Source organism: Salmo salar, chromosome 14, assembly GCF_965601325.2.
Source record: "Salmo salar chromosome 14, fSalSal1, whole genome shotgun sequence".
Lineage (NCBI taxonomy): Eukaryota > Metazoa > Chordata > Actinopteri > Salmoniformes > Salmonidae > Salmo > Salmo salar.
The window spans coordinates 10,842,833-10,856,969 of NC_138304.1; the positions used below are offsets into that span (position 1 = coordinate 10,842,833).

The following is a 14,137-nucleotide window of genomic DNA, read 5'->3' on the forward strand; positions in this document are numbered from 1 at the left end:
AGGGCTTGGGTCACTGATAAGTCTCATTGCAACCTTTAAATACTAGGACAGGAGCCAAAATGATTTGGATAGACTCCGTCATTCCTGTAAAGCATCTTCTGTTTCCAAAAGGTGTCAGTGAACTTTTATCGATATGCCAACAGAGCTACTGTAGTCATTTAGCCAGATGTGTAATGCCAGTAGCCTGCTGAGTCTTTCACAGCCGCGGCCCAGCGACGATGCCGGGCCTCAAATAATTGTTCACTTTTTTTTTGGACAGCCTTGTATTGTCATGTACTCGTGCTCCAGTATAGCAAAGGGATTTTGCCCCGGGAACCGAGATGTTTCTCACCATAGCTGCCTGATGATATTCACGTAGTAGACCCCCCCCCCCCCCCCCCCCCACCCCACCCGTAGGAAAATGTTCTGGGAAGATGGGCCAGGAGTTGGTGCAATGCTTCTAGAAGTGGTTGCTGCTGGGTGTTTTTTTGGGGGGGAGGTAAGTCAAGCCAAGTGGATTTCTCAAGTACTGTGGTTAGGATGTATGATATGTATACATTTGATACAGGAGAAAAGTTTGGGGATAAGATTGGCCTACAAACATAAGTATGACATGGAAGAAGGGATGCAAATTTTGGTCAAGTTTGCTGTAGAGTAACTGACCCTCATTAACCGGTTAACAAATGGTTCAACTTGTTTCAAACGGCAAAATGACTTGACCAACAGAAAATACTATGCATGCATACGTGGAATTTTTCATTAAGAGCTTAATTGAAACATGCAACTATAGACGCCTACGTTTCACAGCCAAAATGCTATTTTATTGAACATGCAACTCCTGTAATGAAGCAGCTAATGTAAAACTTCATTTTAAATAATTTGCCAAAATACAATTTGTGGGAAAACGCAGTTCTAAAGACACACAGATTAAAATCTCAGAAATGTGGAGGGAAAATCTAAAGATGCAACAACTATGGCGGGTTGCTAATATGATTAGGATTGTGCCTTTTGGCTTCTGGACAACAAAATAAAGTTAATATGAAAACCAATAGAGGAGGAGAGATTCCGGTTTCAATGGCATAATAGGAAGTCTATATAAAATAGTTTCCTCCGTTTCTAATGTCGGCTTTTGGCTAGGCTACTTGGAAGCAAGGTAAGACATGCCTCATGAGTTAAAAGTCCAGGTTTAAAACAATTTTAAGTATATGTTTTCAAAATGCCTCCAGCTCAGATTGCGAGGTGTTGTGTAACTCGTTGAAGGTCTGCCTACTGGATTGCCTATGCACTCGAATGGCGAATGGAGGACACACTTCAATTAGTAGTTGATTAAAAATAGTAGCAATAAAGTTGGCATCCTTTTTTTAAAACTGTTTTTAGAATTGTTGCGCAATGATTGGGCTTATAAGAATTGTTTCACACCAGCAGCAACCAGCTGTTTGAGGAGCAGCAGCTTTTGCTGTCCATGATATTCCACTCCAAACTTGGTTCTGAGTGTGTGTGTGTGATTTAAATAAGACGCACGAGGACTAACAAAAATACACGACCCAATTCCACTAAATTGTGCAAATTAACGGACAGATAAGCATGACCGGTAAATGTTATTTTTGCCGGCTAACAGATGAACTGTTAATATCCAGGAAGGATAGGCTAGTGGTTCGGTCCACCTCAAAGAACAAGTCGATTTCGACACCCACCATCTCAGATTGTTCAATAATTGTTTCTTTTTAGAAACAGATCAAATTACCGTTCCTGAAATATATTTTGATCTGAGAAATTATGCTAATTGATTGCACCCAAATTGGTCATTTTTTATCTATAGGATTCATATAATATTCAATAAATATAGTACCTAGCAATGAGTGAGGAATCCAAAGAACATTTTACATTTTAGTCATTTAGCAGACGCTCTTATCAAGAGCGACTTACAGTAGTGAATGCATACATTTCATTTCATGCATTTTTTTTATAAATTTTTTTTCATACTGGCCCCCTGTGGGAATCGAACCCACAACCCTGGCGTTGTACACACCATGCTGGCGTTGCAAACACCATGCTCTACCAACTGAGCCACAGGGAGATGAAATTGTCAAAAACCTCCCACCCCAACAACGATTCTCAGTTCGCTATGTCTGACAAGTAGTATGGCACTGCGGTTCAGAGTATTGTAATGTATTCCCAGTGAATTTAATGGTTTTCTTTTTTTCCCCCCCTGTCCAGAGAAATTAGGCATTGAAGTTTCTAGATCCAATCCTACATCCTGATATTACCAGTTTCTGAACACTAGATGGTGCTGTTCCAGGTTTTTTTATTTTATTTTTTATATACCCCCCTCAATGTCAGTTCCCCCAAAATACAAAATGACGTATTGGTTTCCTTACCCTGTAAACAGACAAGATATGACCGCAATCCATGTGTTGGTTTTGTTGTCCACTGTTTCATTTGTGGCACAAATCCAATGCAAGTCGATGGTACCTACAGTATGTTGGCATTTTCACGCTTCATGTCCAAATCATCCTGAAGTATCACATTTATTGTGTAACTCAATGATGTTACTTAAAGATGTGGATATGACGCTCAAATGCTAATATAGGTACCATTGACTTGCATTGACTTTGTGCCACAAATGCTAAAAAGTTAGCATTTGAAACAGTGGCCAGGTAAACAGGTTGGTGTTATACCTTGTCCATAAACTGCTTACATGTCATGGGAGGGGGGGAATTGATACTGTATAGACATTGTTAGGGTGGGGGAGGGTGAGTCTCTTTGGATTCCTCATGTCTTATTGTTAGAAAAAAAGTTTGGTCCAAATTTTATGTTCGATACTATATTTATTGAATATTGTAAGAATCCTATGAATTAAAATGGCCAATTTTTTTGTTGTTGGGTGCAATCAATTAGCTTAATTTCTCAGATCAAATTGTTTCAACAAAATAATGTTGTAGGAATGCTAATATTATCGGTTTCTAACTACAGAAATGATTTCAGATCCATCTGAGATGGTGGGTGTCATGGCTTGCTGAAATGACATGGAACAACCCTAGTCTGACATAGGAGCCTTAAGTTACAGATACTAAACCTTGACTGAAAACGGTCCTTTAGTGTAGATATGCAGTTTAGACTAACTTTTCACAGAATCTTAGTGCATATGTTAATCTGTACAGATTTGGTTGAGCGGTGTCACTCACTTCCTTTTCATACGCTAAAACTTTCAGTTCCTGAGCTGAGCGCTTGCCTGGGTTGGCAAGCGTGAGAGGAAATGGTAAAATGGCTTGGCTCTGTTAATTTCCATATACAGGTTTTATAGACAAATATAGACCAGGCATCCTATGCAGCAGCGCAGCCATTTTGGGTTCGGTAACATATGGCCTAGATACCTAGTTTAGCCCTTTTTTTATTTTTTATTTTGCAAGCCTAACTTAAAAATACATGAAAAAAATATATATATTCACCTTTTATTTAACCTCTCTAGGGTAGGTGGGACGAAATCGTCCCGCACTATTCAACAGCCAGTGACATATCGGAGCGGCAAATTTAAAACCACAAAATGTCATAATTCAAAGTTCTCAAACATAGGACTATTTTACACCATTTGAAAGATAACTCTCGTTAATCTAACCACAGTGTCCGATTTCAAAAAGGCTTTACAGCGAAAGCAAAACATTAGATTATGTTAGGAGAGTACCCTGCCAGAAATAACCACACAGCCATTTTTCAAGCAAGCATATATGTCACAAAAACCAAAAACACAGCTAAATGCAGCACCGACCTTTGATCTTCATCAGATGACACTCCTAGGACATTGTTATGCGATACATGAATGTTTTTGTTCAATCAAGTTCATATTTATATCAAAAACCAGCTTTTTACATTAGCATGTGATGTTCAGAACTAGCAACTAGCATACACACAGTAAACTTCCAGTGAATTTACTTAATTACTCACGCTTAACGTTCACAAAATACATAATTATTTTAAGAATTATAGATACAGAACTCCTTTATGCAATCGCGGTGTCAGATTTCAAAATAGCTTTTCGGCGAAAGCACGTTTTGCAATATTCTGAGTAGATAGCCCAGCCATCATGGCTAGCTAATTTGACACCCACCAAGTTTGGCCCTCACCAAACTCAGATTTACTATAAGAAAAATTGGATTACCTTTGCTGTTCTTCGTCAGAATGCACTCCCAGGACTTCTACTTCAACAACAAATGTTGTTTTGGTTCGAAATAATCCATAGTTATATTGAAATAGCTCCGTTTTGTTCGTGCGTTCAGGTAACTATCCGAAGGGTGACGCGCGGGCGCATTTTGTGGCAAAAAATGTGAAAATATTCCATTACCGTACTTCGAAGCATGTCAAACGCTGTTTAAAATCAATTTTATGTGATTTTTCTCGTAAAATAGCGATAATATTCCAACCGGGCGACGTTGTATTCGTTCAAAGACTGAAAGAACAAAATGGAGAATTCACATGAACGCGCATCTCCAGTGTCACTGTCCCCAGGCAGGCCAGTAAGAAACAGAGCTTCTGTACTTAGCCCAGAGACTGCAGAGATCTCATTCCACTTTCTGGCGCCTTCTGAGAGCCAATGGAAGCCTTAGAAAATGTCACGTTACAGCAGAGATGCTGTATTTTTGATAGAGAGAACCTAGAAGGACAACAAATTGTCAGACAGGGCACTTTCTGCATGGAATCTTCTCAGGTTTTGGCCTGCCATATGAGTTCTGTTATACACACAGACACCATTCAAACAGTTTTAGAAACGTTAGTGTTTTCTATCCAAATCTACTAATTATATGCATATTCTAGTTTCTGGGCAGGAGTAGTAACCAGATTAAATCGGGTACGTTTTTTTATCCGGCCGTGCAAATACTGCCCCCTAGCCCCAACAGGTTAACCAGGTTGGCCAGTTGAGAACAACTTCTCATTTACAACGGCGACCTCGCCAAGATAAAGCAAAGCAGTGCGACCAAAAACAATAGAGTTACACATGGGATAAAAAAACGTACAGTCAATAACACAATAGAAAAATCTATGTACAATGTGTGCAAATGTAGGGAGGTTAGGCAATAAATAGGCCATAGAGGTGAAGTAATTACAATTTAGCATTAATACTGGAGTGATAGATGTGCAGATGATGATGTGCAAGTAGAGCTACTGGGGTGCAAAAGAGCAAGAGGGTAAGTAGTAATCTGGGGATGAGGTAGTTGGGTGTGCTATTTACAGATTGGCTGTGACTTGCCTTATAAGCTTTTGCAGAAAGTTCTTTAGTGTGTTTTTGCAGCACAGGCTTTTGCCGTTTGAAGGCTCTGGTTCTGCCCTTTGTTGATTCATGAGCTTAACTTGCCTTTTAGCCTTTTTAAAAAGTTATTTAGTAGTGCGTTTGAACTTATAGGCCACTCAGTTTCTCAGTTTTTCCATTTGTAAGTTGCTGTGTTTAAAACGGCAATGATTCACACCTTGCAACAAAGTGACTGACTATCTTCTTTTAGCTGTTGTGAGTGAAGCAAGCAGCCGCTAGTCCCAGGCTCGAGAGAATGAAAATTCTCTCTCCAAATGATTCAAGTGGGGGTCTCATGATAAGGCTGCTGCTATCAGGCAGCGAAGTGGTCTTTCCACCGTGCCGCCATTCTACAGATAAGGCCCCGTCAACGTGGTGTGTCGGACGTCATTCACTACACTATATCTGACATGTATTTTTTTTCTCTCTCCAACATCTGCCTCAAACATCGAAATTTGTCATTGTCACCCACCGCCCCTTGTCCGGAATCAAAACCACACTGGGGCACTGGCTGTCGAGACCTGACAAACTTTGCGTCTGTTCCACCTCTTGTGTCTTTCGTGCCAGCAGCCACTGGGAACGTCCTCTGTTGCAGTAGAAGTGAAGGAGTGATTGACACTGAAATGAGCCAGTATGTGTAGGTGGACAAGGAGGTGGGGGAAGATGGGGGTGGGGGATTCACTTTTTGACTAGAACAGTCGTTAAGGGAAGTCTTGTGTATTTCCTGTGTGTCTGTGTGACAGCAATCGGCCTAGGGTATCCTGCTGTTTCCTGTTTTGATCACCAGAGAGTGAGAAGAGGGGTATGATCACTGTCCCGACCATGGTTTCCGTTATGTAAATGACCGGACATTTGAGAAATTTACTGGATCTGTATGCTTTGGGTGCGTAACTTGATTTGGGTGTCTACCCACAGTGCTCAGAATAACATAAATCACACGTAGATTATGGTAATTCATCTTAACAGTACATTGTAACTCGAGGATGCAACGACATGTGTCCTCACCGAATTACTATGCAAACTTTGAAGATGTTAGAACAACTGTTCACATTTTACTTTTCCTCAGCCAACAAGATGAGTAACAAACAGCAAAATCACTAGCCTATGTGGTATAGGTTGGACACTATATAAACTGTCAATCTACTATCCCCCATAGTAGAAAAGTTAATCTATTCTATTGGTCAGTTGGTTGAGGAAAAATTGCCTATTCCAAACAGACTCTGGGACAGTTGTGGGACAATGGATCCCAAATTCATACCAGCCAGTATGCCTAGGCTACATATATTTAAAACATATTTTTTAAAGCGATGAGGCTGATGCAGCAGATCAGAACTTTTCGCTTACAATTTTGGTGCTTTACAAAAATATACACGCAACATGTAAAAATGTAAAAGATTTTACAGAGGTTCAGATAAGGAAATCAGTCAATTGAAGCGAATTTATTATGCTGTAATCTAATGGATTTCACATGACTGGGAACTGGAACACGCTGTCGTACTCGTTGATCCAGAGCATCCCAAACATTTCTGAGTATGCAGGCCTTGGAAGAACTGGGACATTTTCAGCTTCCATGAAGCTGAAAATCTTTGATGGCCGTGCATTATCATGCTGAAACGTGAGGTGATGGCGGCGGATGAATAGCACGACAATGGGCGTCAGGATCTTGTCACGAGATGTCTCTGCATTTAAATTGCCATCGATTTAAAAAAAAAAAAAAAATGCAATTGTTTGTTTTTCGTAACTTATGCCTGCCCGTAACAACCCCACCATGGGGCACTCTGTTCACAACATTGACATCAGCAAACCGCACGCCCGTACAACGCCATACATACTGTCTGCCATATACCCGATACTGTTGAAACAGGGATTCATCCATAAAGCGCACACTTCTCCAGTGAGCCAGTGGCCATTGAAGGTGAGCATTTGCTCACTGAAGTTGGTTGCGACACCGAACTGCAGTCGGGTCATGACCCTGGTGAGCAGGACAAACGCGCAGATAAGCTTCCCTGAAACGGTTTCTGACAGTTTGTGCAGAAATCCTTTGGTTGTTCAAGCCCACAGTTGCATCAGCTGTCTGGGTGGCTGGTCTCAGAAGATCCCGCCGTTGAAGAAATGTGGAAGTCCTGGCCTGGAGTTTTGGTTTGAAGTACTGCCAAATTCTCTAAAATGAGGTGGTTTATAGTAGAGAAATAAAAATGTCATTCTCTGGCAACAGCTCTGGGGACATTCCTGTAAATGAGTAGCAATGTACAGGTAACTGAAAAAATATAGGTAACAGTTAGGTAAATGATGGATACTAAGTATATTGACAGCAGGTGCTTCCACACAGGTGTGGCTCCTGAGTTAATTAAGCAATTAACATCCCATCATGCAGAAGGCCATGAATAAAAATACCCAGTTGCCATTTATTTTTGCTAACATGGCTAGAAGAGATCTGTGACTTAAAAAAGGAGGGTCTCAGGAGCATATGGGGTTTAAAGTGTGTGTGCGTGTCTGTCACCAGATCTCAACCCAGTTAAACACTTATGGGAGATTCTGGAGCGGTGCCTGGGACAGCATTTTCCACCACCGTCAAACAAACACCAAATGATGGAATTTCTCCAGACACTTGTAGAATCTTGCCTGTCGAGGCGCACTGACGCTGTTCTGGCAGCTTGTGGTGGCCCAACGCCCTATCAAGACACTTTATGTAGGCGTTTCCTTTATTTTGTCAGTTACCTGTACAGGAAGGCATAAGCCTACATCCAACCCCATACGCTTTACTTTGTTACCATTCAGCAGGCAGGGGGTTCTTTTGGCTAAAACAGGTGAACAGAATCAGCCTACCACCGGTAATCTTTTGCACTGCTTTGAACTCCCTTTAACTGCTTGTGTTTTAAGTCCCATCTGCCTTTTAATGCTATTCTAAAGAAAGGTGTATTGTTCTCCGCGGACCCACTCTGCCTGTCCCCGTCTTTAGGTTCTTCCTCAGTCATCAACTCTGCTCCAGGTACAGAGGCCCTCCATTGTTTGGAGAGGAAGGCATGTCAGCGCTTCGCTGCCAATAATAGACTGGTTAAACAGTTCCTTCATGGGGAGGACTGTTACTGTACGTAACAAAGGGCTATTTATGCACAGTATTTAGGTGAGCAGTGTTTAAGTGATCAGGTAACTGCCAAAATAATGGGAACACTTGAGTAAATGAGGAATACAAAGTACAGTTGGAGTCGGAAGTTTACATACACCTTAGCCAACTACATTTAAACTCAGTTTTTCACAATTCCTGACATTTAGTCCTAGCAACAGTTCCCTGTCTTAGGTCAGTTAGGATCACCCCTTTATTTTAAGAATGTGAAATGTCAGAATAATAGTAGAGAGAATGATTTATTTCAGCTTTTATTTCTTTCATCACATTACCAGTGGGTCAGAAGTTTACATACGCTCAATTAGTATTTGGTAGCATTGACTTTTAAATTGTTTAACTTGAGTCAAACATTTCACGTAGCCTTCCATAAGCTTCCCACAAGAAGTTGGGTGAATTTTAGCCCATTCCTCCTGACAGAGCTAGTGTAACTGAGTCAGGTTTGTAGGCCTCCTTGCTCACCACGCTTTTTGGGTCCTGCCCACACATTTTCTATAGGATTGAGGTCAGGGCTTTGTGATGGCACTCCAATAACTTGACTTTGTTGTCCTTAAGCCATTTTGCCACAACTTTGGAAGTATGCTTGGGGTCATTGTCCATTTGGAAGACCCATTTGCGACCAAGCTTTAACTTCCTGACTGATGTCTTGAGATGTTGCTTCAATATATCCACAGAATTTTACTTCCTCGTGATGCCATCAAATATTTGAGAAGTGCGCCAGTTCTTCCTGCAGCAAAGCACCCCCACAACATGATGCTGCCACCCCCGTGCTTCATGGTTGGGATGGCGTTCTTCGCCTTGCAAGTCTCCCCCTTTTTCCTCCAAACATAACGATGGTCATTATGGCCAAACAGTTATATTTTTGTTTCATCAGACCAGAGGACATTTCTCCAAAAAGTACGATCTCTGTCCCCATATGCAGTTGCAAACCGTAGTTTGGCTTTTTTATGGCGGTTTTGGAGCAGTGGCTTCTTCCTTGCTGAGCGGCCTTTCCGGTTATGTCGATATAGGACTCGTTTTACTGTGGATATAGATCATTTTGTACCTGTTTCCTCCAGCACCTTCACAAGGTCTTTTGCTGCTGTTCTGGGATTGATTTGCACTTTTCGCACCAAAGTATGTTCATCTCTAGGAGACAGAACGCGTCTCCTTCCTGAGTGGTATGACGGCTATTGGTCCCATGGTGTTTGTACTTGTGTACTATTGTTTGTACAGATGAACGTTGTACCTTCAGCGTTTGGAAATTGCTCTCAAGGATGAACCAGACTTGTGGTCTACAAATTTTTTTTCTGAGGTCTTGGCTGATTTTCTTTTGATTTTCCCATGATGTCAAGCAGAGGCACGGAGTTTGAAGGTAGGCCTTGAAATACATCCACAGGCACACCTCCAATAGGCTAATTGACATAATTTGAGTCAATCAGAAGCTTCTAAAGCAATGACATAATTTTCTGGTATTTTCCAAGCTGTGTAAAGGCACAGTCATTTTAGTGTATGTAAACTTCTGACCCACTGGAATTGTGGTACAGTGAATTATAAGTGAAATAATGTCTAAACAATTGTTGGAAAAATGACTTGTCATGCACAAAGTAGATGTCCTAACCGACTTGCCAAAACTATAGTTTGTTGACAAGAAATTTGTGGAGTGGTTGAAAAACGAGTTTTAATGACTCCAACCTAAGTGTATGTAAACGTCTGACATCAACTGTAGTGTGTTTGTGTGGCCGTGTGTGTGTGGGTGTGTAGTGTGTGTGTGTGTGTGTGTGTGTGTGGGGGTGTCAGTACTGTATGTGTGTGTGCGCAGAGTCCAGTGCAAAATAAGGCCAATGCAAGTAGCCATTTGATTAGCTATTTAGCAGTCTTGTTTTGCATTCTTGTGGCTTGGGGGTAGAAGCTGTTCAGGGTGCTGTTGGTTTCATGCTGTGCTGTAGCAAAGAGAACAGTCTATGGCTTGGGTGGCTGGAGTCTTCTAAAAACAAATTTAGCGCAGTCCTCCGACACCGCCTGGTATTGAGGTCCTGGATGGCAGTGAGCTTTGCCCCAGTGATGTACTGGCCCGTACTCGCTATCCTCTGTAGCGCCTTGCGGTCAGATGCACAGCAGTTGCCATACCAGGGCTCAACATAAAGGCTTGTCAAAAAAAAGAAGAGAGAAGTTGGACAACCAGAATATAGATTTCAGTTGTCCGAATGGACAAGTAAACAATCACAATATCAAACATTTACTCCGATCAGAATTGGAACAGGCAGGGCAGTGCATGGTTGACATTGAGTAAATTGCCCATATTCCTATTCCTATTTGCTATAGCCTATTTCAATACATGTTATATTTACATAAAGCAAGAGAACAATGTAGACCAAGTCTCACCAAAGCAGTGCAATAAATCTACATTTTAAAAATATTTTTGAATGCAGGAATCTGGCCTTTTTTGGGGGGGGGGGATACTCTGGTGTCTTATAGTTATAGAAGCCCATATTTATTCTTTGTGACCCAACACCTGGATTCGGTCATATGTAGTAAAATTTGGAATGGTGTTTTTTTACATTGGATAAAAGTAGAGACTAATCTGGAGACAGGTGTTTTATACAACAGCCTTCTTTCTGTGTTCTCTTTTGTCAGTCAGCATGGGACAATCGTCCTCCAGGAAGTAGGCCATCACGTTTTGCCACTTAGCTTTGTCGATAGCGCTGTTAACTTCAGGGCAGCAATGTTGAACAGTAGCAAAACCGTCAGTTCTTCATTTCTTTCCAAAAAAGACGTTAGACAGGATTATCCACACATACTTAGCAGCTCATGTTATAGTAATAATCTAATATCTTTTACCAGATCTGTGTTATATTCTCCTACATTAATTTAACATTTCCACAAACTTCAAAGTGTTTCCTTTCAAATGGTATCAAGAATATGCACATCCTTGCTTCAGGTCCTGAGCTACAGGCAGTTAGATTTGGGTATGTCAATTTAGGCGCAAATTGAAAAAAATGGTTTGATCCTTAAGAGGCACATAATAAAAGTTGATGTTCCATAAGGCATTTCTGCCCCCCAAAAAACGTATTTTGCTAAAAAATAATATAACGTTCAAATGCCTCTCCTGTGAAGTAGTGACATGCGACATACGCCTAGTTTCTTGGAACAGATCACATTTGATATGAATTGGCCTACTAAGCCACTTTCAGTTTTAATGCATGCTAGATTTCTCCTACCTGATTTATTTCATGATCAAACAATGAAAGCCTGTTAGATTCAATCTCAGAAAGTTGTTTTTCAATAACCCGAAAAAACATGGTAATAATGAGAGATGGAAGAAACAATAAATATAATCGAATGCAAAATTTGAACAAACATTATACATACATTATGCACGCATGCTAGGAAAAAAATCCCTACTTGCCATTGAGAACCAAACAAACCTAATCCTACTAAAAACCATTAAGACAAATTAAATTAAAGTTGAGTATTTTCCAAACTTTTGTAATAAAGTGTGTAATGTCCGACAGTAGTGATATCTGTATGTTTGCATTGGCAGCGTCTCAATCCGCCTATGTCACACTTCCTCATCTGTGTTGAAAGGTGGCCATTAGAGCGGTATTTGTCCGACCATGAAATCACGAAAACATCTGTAGCGTCCGAATGGTTTGGGCTACAAACCAATGTGTGACCCCACTGTGGAAAAGGGAGATTCTCACAAACATGATGGTGTAATCTTTAAAATAAAAAAATAAAAAGTACAATCCCTACAAGTGTCACTTGACTCATCTGAAGGAACCGGTACCAGTTTAAAGGTCGTTTTGTGCCTACCTAAAAAAGTGGTTAAATATGTGTTGTGAAATTTCCTGAATTTCTTATCTTATTTTTTGCCATTTATGAATATTATTCAGTGCATTTCTCTGTGCTATAGAGAAGTTTTGACTTTTAATAATTACTTGATGAAGCCAATAACTGATGTGGTAAACTCTTCAATGTTATCGGATAAATCCTGGAACATATTCCTATCTGTGCTAGCGAAACAGTCCTGTAGATTAGCATCTGCTTCATCGGACCACTTCCGTATTGAGCGTCACTGGTACTTCCTGTTTGAGTTTTTGTTTGGAAGCAGGATGCAAAGGGGAGGGTGAGGGAGGGCCTTGTATGCCTTTCTGTGTGTGGAGTAAAAGTAATATAGAGTTTTGTCGCCTCTAGTTGCACAGGTGAGAAGTTGGTTAGAATGAGGTAAAACAGGTTTCCGTTTCCCTGCATTAAAATCACCAACCACGAGAAGCGCCGCCTCTGGATGTGCATTTTCTTGTTTGCTTATGGCCTATACAGCTCTTTGATTGTGGTCTTAGTGCCAGCATCAGTTTGTAGTGGTAGACAGACAGCAACACATGACTAACTTTTTTCCCCGCTTGTCCTTTGAACCTTGTGTTGTTGAAGGCCCGGATGGCAGTAGACAAGAAGGATATAATTCATATTGATGTTAATGATTCATTTCGAGAGTCATGATTATTGACTCCCCCTCTCTCTCTCTCTGACAAACAACCAAAGAGATCTCTAACAAACTACTCGGTCATTATTTGTGTCCACAACAAAGTAAGTTGTCATGGAGACCCAAATGTCTTTAAATCACACAAAAAAGGGGCTCTTTCCTCTTCAAACCACTCTCTTATCTCTCTCCTTCAATGAATTAACATTAACGTGTTAGCTACCAAACTTGTTTTGTGAGTTACAGGGATGAAAAATACCATGACTGGTGAAGTCAGTGAAACATTTAGGCTAACGTTAGCTATAGCGGCTTGTCTTCAAACTTGTCTTCAATAGTACTGTCAATCCAACAACACTGGCTATAGCCTACCTTGAACAATGCAAAGCTGATGCAGGTAGTGAAGGCCTGATGGTTTATAAAGTTTAGCTAATGCATTGTGTTTAAGTAGCTAGCTAGCTAGCTAGCTTAACTTACCTTGCTTGCCCCTTGTTGAAGATTAATCTCTCCATCCATGATCTGAGGTGACAGACGATCCCGTTGGGACCACTCGTATAATAATACTTGATTACCGGTAATTCTGAGCATAGTATCTGTTTTGTTTTATATACCGTCTTTTTAAGCACATGACCAAATTTAGTTTCTCACTGGTGGGATAATAAAGTTAATCTGAATCTCAATCTGACCAATGACAACCAACTAGCTAAAACCAAACAACATCGCTATTTATGTGAGAAGTCAGCTTTAATGATTGTTAACTAACTAGAAAACGGGAAGATGGTGCATGCAACCCTTCTCGCCTGTGCACTCATTCCCCCCCCCCCCCCCCCCACAAAAAAAAGATTAAAGCAGTGGATTGGTTTAAGTGTATTGGTACTGAACGTTGTCAATAAAGAGGTGAATTGGAAGCTTCAACAGTGTGCGTTCTTTGTTAGCCCAGAACCTACAGTGCCTTCGGAAAGTATTCAGACCCCTTGACTTTTTCCACATTTTGTTACATTACAGCCTTACTTCTAAAATGGATTAAATCGTTTTTTCCCCTCGTCAATCTACACACAATACCCCATAATGACAAAGCAAAAACGGGGTTTTAGAAATATATGCAAATGTCATTTTTTTTTGTTATTGACTTCACATTTCCATAAGTATTCTGACCCTTAACTCAGTATTTTGAAGCTCCTTTGGCAGCGATTACAGCCTTGAGTATGACGCTACAAGCTTGGCACACTTGTATTTGGGGAGTTTGTCCCATTCTTTTCTGCCTATCCTCTCAAGCTCTGGTCAGGTTGGATGGGGGCTT

The 14,137-nt window shown here is 40.8% G+C and overlaps 1 protein-coding gene across 2 annotated transcripts in view; it reads left to right on the forward strand.

Moving 5' to 3' along the window:
• Positions 1 to 14,137, forward strand: part of LOC106568740 (TSC22 domain family protein 2) — a 44,300-nt gene that overhangs the window by 10,862 nt on the left and 19,301 nt on the right. The gene's annotated exons all lie outside the window — the stretch shown is intronic.